The sequence below is a fragment of the Calonectris borealis genome, chromosome 10 (genome assembly GCF_964195595.1).
Source record: "Calonectris borealis chromosome 10, bCalBor7.hap1.2, whole genome shotgun sequence".
NCBI classification, from domain to species: Eukaryota; Metazoa; Chordata; class Aves; order Procellariiformes; family Procellariidae; genus Calonectris; species Calonectris borealis.
The window spans coordinates 21,440,803-21,456,390 of NC_134321.1; positions in this window are offsets into that span (position 1 = coordinate 21,440,803).

Here is a 15,588-nt window from a genome sequence, read left to right on the forward strand (position 1 = left end):
TTGTACCAGCTTGGTAATGATACCAGAGCCTTGGGCCTGTGCAAATAGCTTAAAGCCACCTCAGGTCCATCTAAACAGGTTTCTAGTATATATAAACATGCCCTGAGCTGGGATAACAAACAAAGGCAGGAAGGAACCAAGATTCCTATCAAGATGAGGCTACTTTCTGCTTTAAGCAATGGATTTGCTCGCTCTGCTAGCAATACCTGTCCTCATGTATATATGTATTTTCATAAGTCTCATAAATCCGTATGTATGAATCTCCTAAAAAGAAATTTGTGGGGTGAGTAGTCTAAAAAGGCTTTCAATGAAAAGCTTCTGTTGACTTCATGATAATCTGCTTAAGAGATTTCATGAAAATTTTCCTGCTTAATCTAGCAGATTTCTTAAAGCAAAATGGTGAGATCGTGCTTCTGGGCTAAGTTTAATTTTGTATCTGCAGTGGATTGTGAAATGTTTGCCAAGTGAGAGCTTTCCTAGATACAGGTGAAGCTACAAACTCTGCCTTCAGCCCAATGTAATTACCAGGTTATCAATTTCTTGTGCAAATTTAAGCTTATGTGGACTGAGATTTTTATGATTATTAAATTTGCATTGTAATATCAGAGTCCAGTCAGAGCCATAGACCAAGAGCCTATTGTGCACACTGAACCATAGAATGGTTTGGGTTGGAAGAGACCTTAAAGATCATCTACTTCCAACCCCCCTGCCATGGTCAGGGACACCTTCCACTAGACCAGGCTGCTCAAAGCCCCATCCAGCCTGGCCTTGAACACTTCCAGGGATGGGCATCCACAGCTTCTCTGGGCAACCTGTTCCAGTGCCTCACCACCCTCATAGTGAAGAATTTCTTCCTTATATCTAATCTAAATCTACCCTCTTTCAGTTTAAAGCCATTACCCCTTGTCCTACCACTACATGCCCTTGTAGAAAGTCCCTCTCCAGCTTTCTTGTAGGCCCCCTTCAGGTACTGGAAGGCCGCTATAAGGTCTCCCTGGAGCCTTCTCTTCTCCAGGCTGAACAACCCCAACTCTCTCGGCCTTTCCTCATAGGAGAGGTGCTCCAGCCCTCTGATCATCTTCATGGCCCTCCTCTGGACTTGGTCCAACAGGTCCATGTTTTTCCTGTACTGAGGACTGCAAAGCTGGACGCAGTACTGCAGGTGGGGTCTCACCAGAGCAGAGTAGAGGGGCAGAATCACTTCCCTCAACCTGCTGGCCATGCTTCTTTTATGCAGCCCAGGATACAGTTGGCTTTCTGGGCTGTAAGTGCACATTGCTGGGTCATGTCCAGCTTTTCATCCACCAGTACCCCCAAGTCCTCCTCAGCAGGGCTGCTCTCAATCCCTTCATCCCCCGGCCTGTATTGATACCAGGGGTTGCCCTGACCCAGGACCTTGCACTTGGCCTTGTTGAACCTCATGAGGTTTACATGGGCCCACTTATCGAGCTTGTCCAGGTCCCTCTGAATGGCACCCCATCCCTCAGTTCTGGCAGCTGCACCACTCCCTTGGTATTGTCTGCAAACTTGCTGAGGGTGCACTCGATCCCACTGTCTATGTCATTGATGAAGATATTAAACAGTACTGGTCCCAATACGGACCCCTGAGGGACACCACTCATCACCGAATTCCATCCAGACATTGAGCTGTTGACCACTACTCTCTGGATGTGACCATCCAGCCAATTCCTTATCCCCTGAATAGTCCATCCATCAAACCCATATCTCTCCAATTTAGAGAGAAAGATGTTATGGGGGACCATGTCAAAGGCCTTACAGAAGTCCAGATGGACGACATCTGTAGCTCTTCTCTTGTCCACTGATGTAGTCACTCCATCATAGAAAGCCACTAGGTTGGTCAGGCAGGACTTGCCCTTGGTGAAGCCATGCTGGCTGTCTCGAATCACCTAGGGAAGCACAGGTCCTCCCTGTGCCTTAACATAGCTTCTAGGAGAATCTGTTCCATGATCTTCCCAGGCACAGAGGTGAGGCTGACAGGTTGGAAGTTCCACAATGTGATACAAACAGAACAAAACTTTTCCATGGAGGGCTAGGTTTGCAAATGCTTTGCAGACTTTCACTGCTTGGACCAGGGCTCTAGAAAAGCTGGGGGACTGAGCTGCACTTTCTGCAGTTCATAAGGAGATTTTTATTTATTTTTATATATATATGGATACATATGTATAGGTATGTGTGAGTGTGCATATAAACACATGGCCATGCATATGTGCTGGGTGGAAATGTAGTAATTTCCTATCCATGTAGTTGTTTTCTTTCTCTTTAATGGTGCCAGTACTGAAACATCTCCTACTCCTGTTTGTTTACTCTCTTTCATTGTTCTTTAAAAAAAAAAAAAGCTTAATACTTGCTGCTTCAGGGTTTGATGCTGATGATTCCCATTTGGGTGAAATCCGCTCTAAATCCAGAGCGACTTCTGAGTGTACTCTGGAGTATCCCAGGGTCAGTGAGCCCAGAAGTCATGAGCACTTTAAGAACTCACTGGAACTTTTCTGAGTTGGTTCAAATCTGACATAGGACAGCCCTGCTGTGTTTAGATATCCCATTTCTGGTTAAAAGCAGAAAATGATAGGCATTAGGAATTGAAATATCCTATTTTTAGATCCTTGACATGTACACCTATGGAAAAATACACTGTCCTTTTAAAATCTTTCTGAATATCAGTAGAAGCCTAAATATAGGTGGAAGGTTGTGGCTCGTTTCTTGTTTTGTTGAAATGGTTGACTCATAACTAATTGTCCTATCATTCTGATGCAATAAAATGGGAAATGTGCTGAGACACAGCACAGTGAATGTGAGGTTATGCAGCATGAAGTCTAAACTGAAAACCATGTAAGTCTAGGCCTTGAATGCCTGATACCAGTTCAGAGAGCAAGCACTTAGCCTGACGGTTTTTTTCTTTATTACAAGTTTTTAGTTATTTGTGGGTTTGGATAAAGATTTCACGCAGCTCTTATCAGTGAGAGGCTGGCAATCATAGATAGCACACTGTGCTCTTCCAGAGCACAAATATTGGTTTTGGTAAAGCATTTTGTATTGTTTATGTTGTGTTGTAACACTTCAAATTAGAGCTGCTTCTCTTGATGTAAGGAAACAGATTGTAGCCACCTTTTCTAATACTTCTTTAGTGAAAACCTACAAAAGAAACTTGATTGACTGTGCATTGTGGTAAAATTTAGATTCTTAGCTTACTTCTGCTTGCTGTCTGAAGCCCAAGATTCATACTAACCTGTAACTTTAAATTTTATTGCTGAAGGCAATAGTTCCTTTAGGTTATTCACAAGCCTTTAAGGTCATCATGTTGACCTGTTTAGATGTCTTCATGTCTTACCACACTAAACTGTTGAAAGTAAAGTGATATCAAAAGATGCTTAGCCAGTCTCCTTTGTAAGATGACATGCGAGATGCAAATTTTTCTTAGGTAAAAGGATAATTGATCAACGAAAGCCCACTTGTCTAATAATCCCAAGTAATTTTGTTTTTCACTTGGTCTGAGCCAGCATATTGACCACAGTGCCATCATCTGTTCGTGTTGGTGCTTACATTACAGCTGTTTGCAGAAACCTTGGGTCTCTCAGCCTGCGGTAGTGTCAGTACTGCTTTGCTGTGTAAGCAGTTATGTGCAGTTTTCACTGGCAATACTTGCGGGGTTTCTTCCCTTACAGTAAATCTTCCAGCACCTTCCCATAAAAAGACAGCTGCAATCATCACCTGGCCTCTGCCTAGCACAAGCCAGATATTTCATACGATGATAGCTGCAGTAAGTCTAATAACTTGCAATGCATACTTCAGAAAGATGGTGAGGCTGATTTAAAGGCCCCAGTGATAATGTGTTTATTACTTCCCTTGCTAAGCTATTCTAATAGCTGATTACTCTGTTATAATTTTGGAGTGGAAAGTAATATGGTTGTGGCTACATCTCAATTTAATTATAGGAAGAAGCATTAATAGCTCTTCAAAGTCCTTCTCAGATAAGATTTCTTTGTTATTTGAAGTATTGATTTTCTTTTTTTTTTTTTAAATCGAGATTTTAAATTGCAATTGACTTCAGATTAAATGACCTGCTTTGTGGCAGGTCTTGCAGAAAGCTAACATGATCACTTTCCAGCAACAAATACTTTCATTTCATCAATACACCTCAGCTCTGTTACAGGAGCCATTCTGTACGTATAAATGCTGCCACTGCAGCATTCAGGCTACCTACCAATATGCCGAATGTGTGTCAGCATGGAGAAGAGAAGCAAAAATCCTAATTTAATACTTGAAAAGAAGCCAATAATTTAATTGCTACAGAAACCATAATTAGAAATCATTAACTGTTAATAATGTGTTTAGAAGACTGAAAGCATTACTGATGGTGAACTATCATCCACCCGATTTATTTACATGCTAGACAAGCTTTAAGGATTTATGTGAGAAGATTCAAGGTGACAGTGGAAAAACTAAGAGAAAATGCGTTTCCTTTCATTTCACCACAGTTGTTACCACTAGCTTTTTAGTTGGAAAGATTCCTTTTCCAAAATTCAAATGATTCATTTCTGAAGACTGAAGTAACAAAGCAAGGCTTCGTTAAAGAGTATTTGCCGCCTCTTTATTAATACTCGCACTTCTTTCTGCATAGCACATAGTTTTACTGATCCGTCTCCACTCTAAGATATAGGTTAAATCTTGAGTTACCACATAGGAACAACTACCTGTGTCATAGAAACACTTAGGAGTTTGTGTTGGATTTCTATGAATTTTAATATCGTAGTTATTTTAGTAAACCACGCTCTCTTAACTGCAGAAGTCTTTGCTGGAGAGAGCTGGAAGGCGATATAATCATTATCCTGAATATAGAGTCAAATACCTGAGCCTAGACTGCAAATGTAGAACATAAAAGCACCCCTTCGCAATGGGGTAGATGAATTTCTACACCTAAACTTAGTGTAGACCACAGACACCTCTTCTTCCCTCACACTAAACACATAAAGTACAAATTTCAAATTCACATGTGAAAGTAGGATTGCAAGCGTACTGTTTTGTCTGTGATAGGAAGTCTCTGAAGTACTCTAAGCACCTGGGCCCAAAGTCTGTTTGGAGGAAATACAACCTAGGACCTTACTTCTCAGTTGCAGCTGGGAAACACAGTTGAAGGCAGGTGTAAATACCAGACACAGTGACTATGACTGCTGGGAACATGATGGGAGGTCTGTAGCAGCAGTCTTCAGGTGCCAGTGGCAAATATGGTCACCTGCGCACGTTACTTAAACAGGAAATAATTTTGCATTCTTACTCATTTCAAGCCAAAAGAGCACTAGATTTAGTAGCCTACATATCTAACTCAAGTTTTAGTCAGAATAGTTTCATAGCAATAAAGTCAGAATAATAATAAAAACTTGTAAGTCACTGGGCTTGGCTGCATGTTTCTCCAGTTCTCTTTACAAGATGATAACCTATGCAGTAATTGTCTCTTCTGTGTAATCAGCTGCTCTCCTGATTCGATGCACTGTGGTAATGCACTGATACCTCAAGGCTGTACACACATATTTTTCAAAGCAGACTTGTCTGCTTGTATTAGTCTTCCATAGAATTAAGATGTGTTGCTAAATCTATTGTCAATATTCATGAAATAGTTGAGCAGATACTTTGGGGTTTTTCCTACTCCTTACTATCATTGCTTATTTCATTATAGTTTTTTCTTCCATAGAAGGTGAACATAAATATCTTTCTATCCAAGTAGATGATGATATAGGGGGAAGAAGATATTGGACCTGGCTGTCCTACTTGGAAAAGAAAAGTTGTGAATTGTCCTGCCTATCAAGTCAACAATAAAATGCCTGAATGTGCCAAACTTATCACATAGGAACTGCTGTTAGTATGAAGAATCATAGAACTCCTAGGAAACGTGTTGCTTATTGATGACGAAGCAATTTGTTTAAAAAGAGTTGTTATTTTAAAAAGCTTCATCTGGTTACATGTTCAACAGCTTAAACCTCTCCTCTCTCTGTATAAACGTTCTGCTTATGTAAATCTTAGGAAAGCTTCAAAAATGCTATCTAAAAATGCCAAGCAAAATAAATATATTTTGCTTTTGGAATAATAACTGTCATGAAAACTAGAATAAAAGAAAGTATAAAACAAAAGTTATAGCTGATATGATGATCAAACAAGTGCACTTGAATGACTTAACATCTACAGTGCCTCTTTCTATGAAGAAAACACATCAAAATTGCACAAAGCAAAGTAAATATGGCATGCCCTTTTTGCAAAAGAAGCAAATCAGTTAGTCAAAGTGATTTAGTTGGTAGGATCTTCAATTGCAACTCTAAATCATTGCTAGAAATAATGAGTTGAGGACTGAGAAAGATGCAATTCAAAATACATAAGATCACGGATGAAGGAAACTAGCAGCAAAGCACCACAAGTAAATATAGAAATTAACACAAGATCATCACAACCTGTTGTATCTGCAAAGAATGATGCAGGGTGAGCCAATCGTTAAATTAAATCCATCAGTATCTAACATGGAGATCCTACATAATGTGTGTATATGAATAATTTAAGGCTTTTGAGATTATTGGCAGTTTCTCAGATAGACCACTTGTCTGCATGAGGTTTTTGTTCTACCTGAACTGTAAAAGCAAGCAGGCCTACTGTTGACCAAGAGATGAATTCACTTGTACTTAAATGTTTTACCCAAGCTGTGTCTCTGACCTAGAAACAGCTTTTGACTGATCAGTTGTTGCGTTAAGCATCCAGTGGTTCTGGAGAAAATTATATACTAAACATTCTCTAGCTATAGTTTAGAGAAGTGTTGAAGTAAAGTTTTATTTCTAGAAATGTATAATCTTCTTACATTAGCCTTCTGCCTTTGTGGAAAGGATTACTTGCACAGAGTAGCTGGGTCTGTGACAGGTTTGCAAGAAGACAGTGGCAAGGGTGGTGTATGCTCCCAAATTGCCTCCCCAGTTGCTAAGTAACAGATGTTCAGTTCTCGAGTGGCTGGAAGCAGCTTGATTGTCTGGCTGAAGGAAACCACTGACTTCTGTACAGCATCCTTGGACAGCCTTTTGAAAGCGTTCAATAGTGAGGAAAGCCAAAGCCTACTGCTCTGAAAACAAAATGCTTTATATATACATCAATATAACATGTTTTGAGTATATTGTTTAAGTTAATGTATGTAACACGTTGTTCACGTTGATGCTAAGCAACCACACCAGGAAAACATGGTATTTCCTCGCACGGGAGGGAAGCAATTCTTCTGCAGGGGAGGCTGGTGGTTGTGCGCTATGTTCTCTGTAGGCAAGTCTTAAATGCCAGGCAGAGCTGGCAGTGCTACATTTATGAAGGCTGGGAATGTGAGCCCTTTGCTTTGCTAGCACTTTAGCTCTTGAACTCTGGCCTTGAGTCATGCAAAGTATGAGAGTTCTTACTCGCCGTGTTCATGGGTAGTTAAGCTACCCATATATTGGGCCACAGTTAAACAAGGTCACTTCTTCAGAAAACTCTCCTATGATGAGTAAATCTAGAAGTCGCATTCTCTGGATGTCATTGATGCTTGATGCTCTTGATTAGCTTAGATTAACTATCATTTGTAACATTTTTGGCCACATGAAAAAAAAACCACATTTCTCTTGCCATTGTCCATGGCATATGGTAGTACAGCACCTTCCCGCATCAGTGCGATTGAGCTGGTATCTCTCCATTTTTGCAGGATACCTTTGCCATTGCTAGTCTTATCAAATATCCATTGAAGGCCACAGGTATTGTTCAGTGACTGTAGTGGGCATCACGTCAGCTCTTCCTGATGGTCCCCATTTACAAAAGGTAATGACAGTCTGTGCGTTTTAGCAGAAAATTTTTCAACTGAGAAAATTTCTTGCATTTGTGGTGAATGCAAAACAGTAACTTCTGAAGTTATTCCAGTAGATAGCCACCTTACCAAAACCCAACGTATTTTAGATCCCAAGTATAACAGCAACTCACTACCCAAGGTGATAAAAGCTTCTGCTGTTGCACTGACTTGGCAGCAAAAGAGAATTAAAGACTATGGGGTTTTGTGAAAAGGAGTGAAATTCATCTAATCCTTTTATATCAGATTGAAGTCTCATCCTGCAACATCACTCAGATGATTGAATCAGACACAGCTGAAAAATGAGGAATGTAAGGAGCTTAAACTCTGTGCTGGGTAAAAAAAAAAAAAAAAAAAAAAAACAACCCAAAAAACCCCAAAACTTTCTGAGTTTTTCAAAGACATGCCATGAGTCCACCCCTAAGTGTATGTACAGCAAATAAACAATCAGCCACCTATAACTTCAGAAGAAAAACAGAACTGAGCTTAGCAGACTTGTTGTCCTATTGCAAATCCCATGAAAACAAATACTCAGTATAAATACCATGTACACAGAACAGTGCACACACTTCTTGCGGTGCAGAGTCAGCTATTTATTCCAGTTTAGTGAAACACTTCAGCCAGCATCTCATCAGGTTTGATGTGTATGTGAGATAGAGCTTTGTGCTAGACTAGAAGAAAAGCTAACCTATCTACTACTGTAGGAAGTTGATCTGCATTTAGAAATGAATATATAGTAGCCTAAGATGCTATGGACATATCCTTCTTGCCTCACCTGTAAATCACACTGGTGAATGCACTTTGATTGTCAAGGCCTAATGTAAAGTACATTGAAATCCATGTAAGAGAAGTATTTTATTTGGGTGGTAGTCATGCAAATATACAATCAAACTGCTCCAAAGAGAGCATGCTGTTAGCTACCTGAGAGTAAAGAGGTGGAAAAATGTATTTTTAAATTAATCCGTAAGGGAGCATTGTAAAGGATGGACATAATTAACTTGAGCAAGATGATTGCTCTATTTCCATGCTCCAGAAGAAACACAGAGCATTCCTAAGTGCATGACCTGAACATGAAAACAATTTCCAATAAAGCTGTCACTCGTTCTGGCTTGTATTAGTTACAACAGATCTATATTTACCTATGACAAGAGGGATGCTCCCTATTGTTATCCCCTTGCCCTTCAAAAACCAGTACTGACTGGTGTTTAGTTGCATGTTTCGTTTAATGGCTAAGCAGGAGTAGCTGTCCCTATAGTGCTATTCAAAACCCTGATATCTCCATTCAGACATTAGGCATGGAAGTGTACACAACCTGTAAGCTCTAATTTGATGCATCTTTTGCTCCAAGATGCTGTAGTCTATTCTCTAGCATACAGTTGCCTTTTCTTTTTTCTCTAGACATCTACTGGGAAATTGCTTCCAGATCTTGGGTATGAGAAGGAAAGGAAGGGAATCCAAACTCACTGATTAAACAAGTCTTTTGTGAAAACACTGGTGAATAAATTATTTGATAGTAACAAAAAGTTCTGATCTAATCTAACACACACGTTGTGTGACATGAAACATTTTGTGCCCATTTTTGTATTGGGAAAATAAGGACCAACACTATTTCACAAGTAAAGTATCTCCAGCTGAGCAAAACACTTGAGTATGTTCTTAATTTTAAGCACATGAATAGATCCATAGCCCTTCAACTACTGTTCTTTACTACTATGTAAAATCCTGAGCTCCTTTCTCAGAGCTTTTACTTCTTATTTCTTCTAATCAGGTAAAACTCCCAATAATTCCGTAATACACTTGAGGCGTTATGCAAGCTATTTATAGATGCTTTCAACAGAAATAACTTGGGCAAATGTATCATGCAGAGACTTCCAAGCAGTAGCAGCAGGGTGCAAAGTTCCCTCTGCATCTTTTCTGTGAATCCACACTAGAAACTGGAGGGGCAAGTCAGGCAACTTAAAACCTCTTAAGTATCTTGTGTGCAGCTGACAGTTAGCATGCTGATGAATAGAGTCAGGTTTGCTGGTCTTTGCCTGAATTGCAAATTGTATTTGCAAAATACAGCCTGGTTTGGAATGAAAAGAGGAGGTTCACCCACATATGGTATCTTCAGAAGATGATGGATGTATTTAGCTAGAACAACCTAGTATAAAAATAGATTTCTGGTTCTTTTATTTTGGCACAGAAACAATGAGATGTGGGAAGAGGAGAAAGAGCCTGAGAAACTCTGCATCAACTGCTCCCAGCTGAGCCCAGAGGAAAGCCTGCAAAGTTGTATCCTCCCAAGTTCTCCAACCAGGGTTTTATCTAAAAATGTTTGAAAACTTATTTATTTTCATTTTAGGTTCCTAAGGAAATCCATCTTATGAGGTTTTGACACTCATTTTCTCATCATGCCCTCAGTAATTTTTGTACTTGGTAAAGTTCAAGCAGATATGACAGAGGAATAAAGGGCTTAAGACATTAAATTCCTATAAGGTTCCTGAAAATAAGTAGCCAAGGAGAGAACAGCCAACCTATTAAAGATGCTATATTTACAGAATTTAATCTATTTTCTCACAGAATGAAAAGCTGTACTGTCATGTTTTGGCATAAGGAAATAGTCATGGAAGAAAGGTATTAAAAACTTTCAGTCATGAGAATCCTTTTGTGGCATCAAAGAAGCCAACCCAGAGAAACAAACTCTTTGGAAATCACATCCCTAGAATTGCTATCATCTTTGCAATACAACTTTTGATATTAATTTAGTTTCAATCCATGCAATAGTATTAGTAGGAGAATGGGGATATCTGTTCCACTGAATAACCTTTCCTTCTTATTCTTTACATTAACAAATCACATCGCGGCGGGGAAGCTTCTCAACATCTCTAGTTCAGTTCTAATACACAAGGGATCCACAAAAATGTGGACTGGGCTACAAATGGTCTAGTTTGGTTGAAATTAGTTTACATTTTTTCAAATTCCTTTGCCATTAATACAGTCATATCTAGCAATGAAATGTGACTCTGGTTTTGCATTTTCAAGCATTTTGTTTTTTCCCTAGCAGCTCCTTGGGCAGTATCCGACTGAGGCTTTAGTTTGGTTGCTATATTCATAGTCTCAGAGTCAGTGTGAACTGCATGCCCAGAGCACATTTAGACAACCAAGTCAAAGTTCACCCATGAAGAAATTATAAAAGGTGAAGAATGTCTGAAGTTGATATAAAACACAGTTCAAATTTTAATTAAAACCCATTTGAATGTTAGTTTCTTTCATACTTCTGTCTCTGTCATAACTAAAGGAAGGTGATGGTACACTTGTCTTCCACTGTTTGTAATGCTGGTGCTTTTCCATTTGATTGCAAAAACTAGTAATGTTTTAGAAAAGGATGGAAAGACAGAAAATGTTTGCAAGACATATTACTATAAAAAACAACATTCTTGTTAGGCTGACTTCACTAAAAATAAAGAGGCAGAGAAGGATTTAGGCTGCTAACTTCAAAGCAAAACTTGAGCTCCTCCATAATAAAGGGATCTCCAGACCCTGGCTCTTCGTTCAGCTGCCTCAACTCCAGAGACGACTACTGTTTACGATACTACATTCTGCACAGATGGTCATCCAAAATGTATTGAAAATTTCTGATGTCATTCAGCTACTGGTTGTGCATTCAGACTACCTGTATGCATCACTGTAGGGTTGTCCATACTGGAGCAGAACAGTAATTTATCTAATTTAGTATCTTTCTGCTCAGGGCAAAGCAAAGTATAGGAAATTCCACAATAGACACCTACTGATGAGGATAGTAGAAAGCATTAATTATGAAATGAAAAGGATAATAACTAATTTTCTCCCATCATTAGCCTTTGCTTGTATGAATTGGGAATAGTCACAAAAGAGGGTGGGAACAAGAACATAGATGGGCTAGGTATTGACACTGAGAGTTCAGTGTGACTACAGCTTCTGCACTATAAACGAGCTAAGTCATTGCCTGTACCTAGAACTTTGGCACTAGAAAAGATCCCAAAGAAAATCTTTCCTTCTAATCTTCCACCCTTACATATGACCAGGTTAGCAGTCTGAGCTGAGCTTCAAGAATAAGGGCAAGCCCTGGTCCCTAGAGCTGACTGCCAATATTATGTGCTTGCTAGTTTCCTCCTGGGATTCCATCCGCTATGAACTAAGTGCTGCCATTCAAAAGGAGACCAGGCACAGACCATAGGAGAGTTCTTTCCAGAAACTACTCCAGTAGTTTGGACACAGTCCATAGCCTGCTTGGAGTGCTTCATCTCAAGCAATCCGACACCCAAAAGTCTTTAGGCCGCTGCACGGCACCCATGTCGCACAGTATACCCACAGCACTGGTCTGTCAAACGGCATTTCACCAGGCAGCAGCACAGCAGTTACCATTATTTCACTTCCTGTGAACTGAAAAGAAAAATCAAGAACAGACTAATAGTCGTTTTGGTTCCTTTGCTGAGATACATGCCAGAAGAATGTGACTGAGTAAGCGTGAGAAGGGAAGCTTGGTATATGAGGGAGATGGTTTGGTGTTTTTTTTTTCCCGCTCAAGAAAGAACGAGATGCGGAACTACTATTCACACAGCCATACAGCAGTGAACAGGAGGGATGGGGCTAGGGCCCAGATCTCTGGGGCGCTCTGATCCAAGGATATATGCTGTGGAGTTCTAGTAGCTGCGCATCTAAAGATCCATCATACTGTGTTGGGGTAGATGCAGACATAATCTTAGGATGCCTAGCTATCATATCACTATAATATCGGCATTACCACAGCAGGCAGGACCACGTATTTGTTGTCTGATGTAAGCGAGGCTGATGTGTCCTGATTGTGCCAGACTTCTGCCTAAATGCAGTGCAGGTGCCTGCATTATGGCTCCGCTGGACTTGTGTACGTCTGACTTGGTGGTGTCTATGTCTTAAGTCCAGCACATTGCACCTGCTACTCCACCTGTGAGAGTCTTGGTGGGCTCACTGCTTGTGTGTTGCATGCTTGATCTGCACAGATGCAGTGGCTACCTGTTAAAGGACTCGGGCAGCCTGCTCACAGGATCTGTGCTCATGACGTTTCTAAGGAAAGAAAAGAATAATTGTTAGGGAGAGGTCACCAAGTGCTTTTAAATCTAATCCAGCATCCAGAAAATCCAAATCTGTGTGTTCACTTTGTGTGGAAGTAGAGACTCTATGAACTAAAGTAGGGAATCTGGAAACGTTCAAGGTCAGGTTGGATGGGGCTCTGAGCAACGTGATGTAGTTGAAGATAGAATCATAGAATCATTAAGGTTGGAAAAGACCTCTAAGGTCATCGAGTCCAACCGTCAACCCAACACCACCATACCCACTACACCATGTCCCTAAGCGCCTCATCTACACGTCTTTTAAATACTTCCAGGGATGGTGACTCCACCACTTCCCTGGGCAGCCTGTTCCAAGGCCTGACCGCTCCTTCAGTAAAGAAATTTCTCCTAATGTCCAATCTAAACTTCCCTTGGCGCAACTTGAGGCCAGATGTCCCTGCCCACGGCAGGGGAGTTGGACTAGATGACCTTCAAAGGTCCCTTCCAACCCAAACTATTCTATGATTCTATGAGTTGGTCTTGTTTGTGTTTGGATGTAGAGGACGGACATGTGAGGGGTCCAAGCTGCCTTCTTTTAAACTCAGCTCCCACTCAGGCAAACTATTAGTTTCTTTATTAGTTTCACTTTTAATTCCTTATTTCTGTGAGCAATATGCTAAATTGGAAATCCTAGTTAAAAGAAAAAAAAAAGGCATCTGAAATCAGTCCACTTAGCTAGCAAACACTTGGTCCTATTGCAAGTCTGAGCTTTGTGCTACAGTGTGTTCCTTCAGACCCGAGCTTGCATTCTGTGCCTCGAGGGCAGTGGAGGCTGAGCACTAGCTGTACATACTCTGACCTGACAACAGCTGACCTGCAGTGAGGAGCACAAGCTCCTGCTAACCATGAGCAGAAAGTGACAGGCTGCGGCACTGATCCTGCAGTCCTCACTGCTTCACTAGGGAGGCAGAGTCAGACCCCGTGTTTTGCGTTACCATGCGTCCTGAAAGCATTAAAGAGGTGATGGAATCTCAAAGCAGCTTTTCTCTCTCATCTCCATAGGCAGACTCTCTGTTTTGTGTGCTCTCTACAAATTATGTGCATTTAAATATGAAACGTACTCGGTGCGTTAAAATAAAATTCTTTAAAAGCCATGAAACAATTCATATCATATGCATGCATGTGTAGAAGCACATACACATGCCCAATCACACATGCATACACTAAGAGCCCATTTTACTTTCCAAATAACTTTTTAAACACAAAATCAAGCATACATTTTAGTCTCCACTGTAATTATAATCAACGTCGTCTTCTAGGAAGATAAAAAGAGAAAACTGGGAATCAGGAAAAGGGAAATGTTACAAGCTTTTTCATTAGGGTTTTATGTATTTAAAGAATTTACATTTTTAACAAGTGGCAAATTTATTTCATACTACATAAGCTCTGAGGATCCTCCGGGATAAACAGCATGAAAGCTGTCATTTTAGAACAATAATCTATTTTCCGTTTATTGAAAGTTTGCTTTTTTTGCCACGGTGTTTTGCGCGTGGCTGGAAATATTTGTTCAAAATGATAATTGTCAAACAGCTTGTTCTGTTTGGAATTGATTTGTTAGAGAGCTGCTTCTGTTATGAAAATAGAGGGAACAGTGCCAGTTGATTTCTTTGGGCTGCAGGTTGCAACCTGGGAGATTGCTTGCCTTCCCTAAAGCTAGGTGTAAGGTTCCATAACAATGTGCCTACCAGCCACAGGCAAAGAAAGGAAAACCTGCCATGATTTTCAGAATTTGAGGAGAGGGAGCCTGAAATCTGTGTGTGGAGAGCTGTGGAGATCTCGACTTCAGTGTCTGTAATTCAGGCTTAGTGTCATGGATGGCCAGTCATTTTCCATGGGAACTAATTGATTCCCATATGGAATTAGTGGATGGCCTCATTCTACTTCCCATCAAACAATACTTACATCACTGCTACTGCAAAGCCAATCCGGACTGGATCTTTGGGGCTTTTTGGTTTGGAATACTCTTTAAATTATACAATCTGACATCAGCTTGTAGAAGGGCATGTTGGCAATTTTTTATCCCTAGCCTTAGTCTTGGGTCAGGAGCATGGCAGCCATTCAGGAACTGCATTTGACAGGGTAGCACAAAGTAATGCGAACTGAATTTTTACCTTTTACCCTTGGCCCATTGGGCTGAAGCTCTAGCAAGAGTCATCCTATCATTGTGACTCTTTTCAGATACTATGTCTAGCGCTCAGGCCCTGTCCATGCATGTATTCAAGTACCTGCTGTCAGTTACAGGGGCTTAAAAACCCTGGTTGATGAAAGAGATGCACATCAGCAGATTCAAACCTTCTGAAAAAAAGAAGCCTCCTGACTTCTGAAATGAGATTGCCTCTTATGTGAACAGCCACTACAGTATGGATGTCCTAAAACTTTGCTCAAGCACAAATTAAGACACAGTGCTAGATCTTGCTGGTTTTTTGCAGATCTGTCTCGGAGTCCCGTTGATCCTTATTGTGTTGGCCATGGGAGCTGATTTTTGTCCATGTTTTGCATTTTAAAATTAATAGCAGGAAAATATTTATTGTCTCAATAACTATGACTTTTCTTTTCAGTCCAGCAGAAACAAAGAGGAATAAAGTCCCCTCCTCAAGTCAGGGATGCCTTTTCAATAGGGTGTTA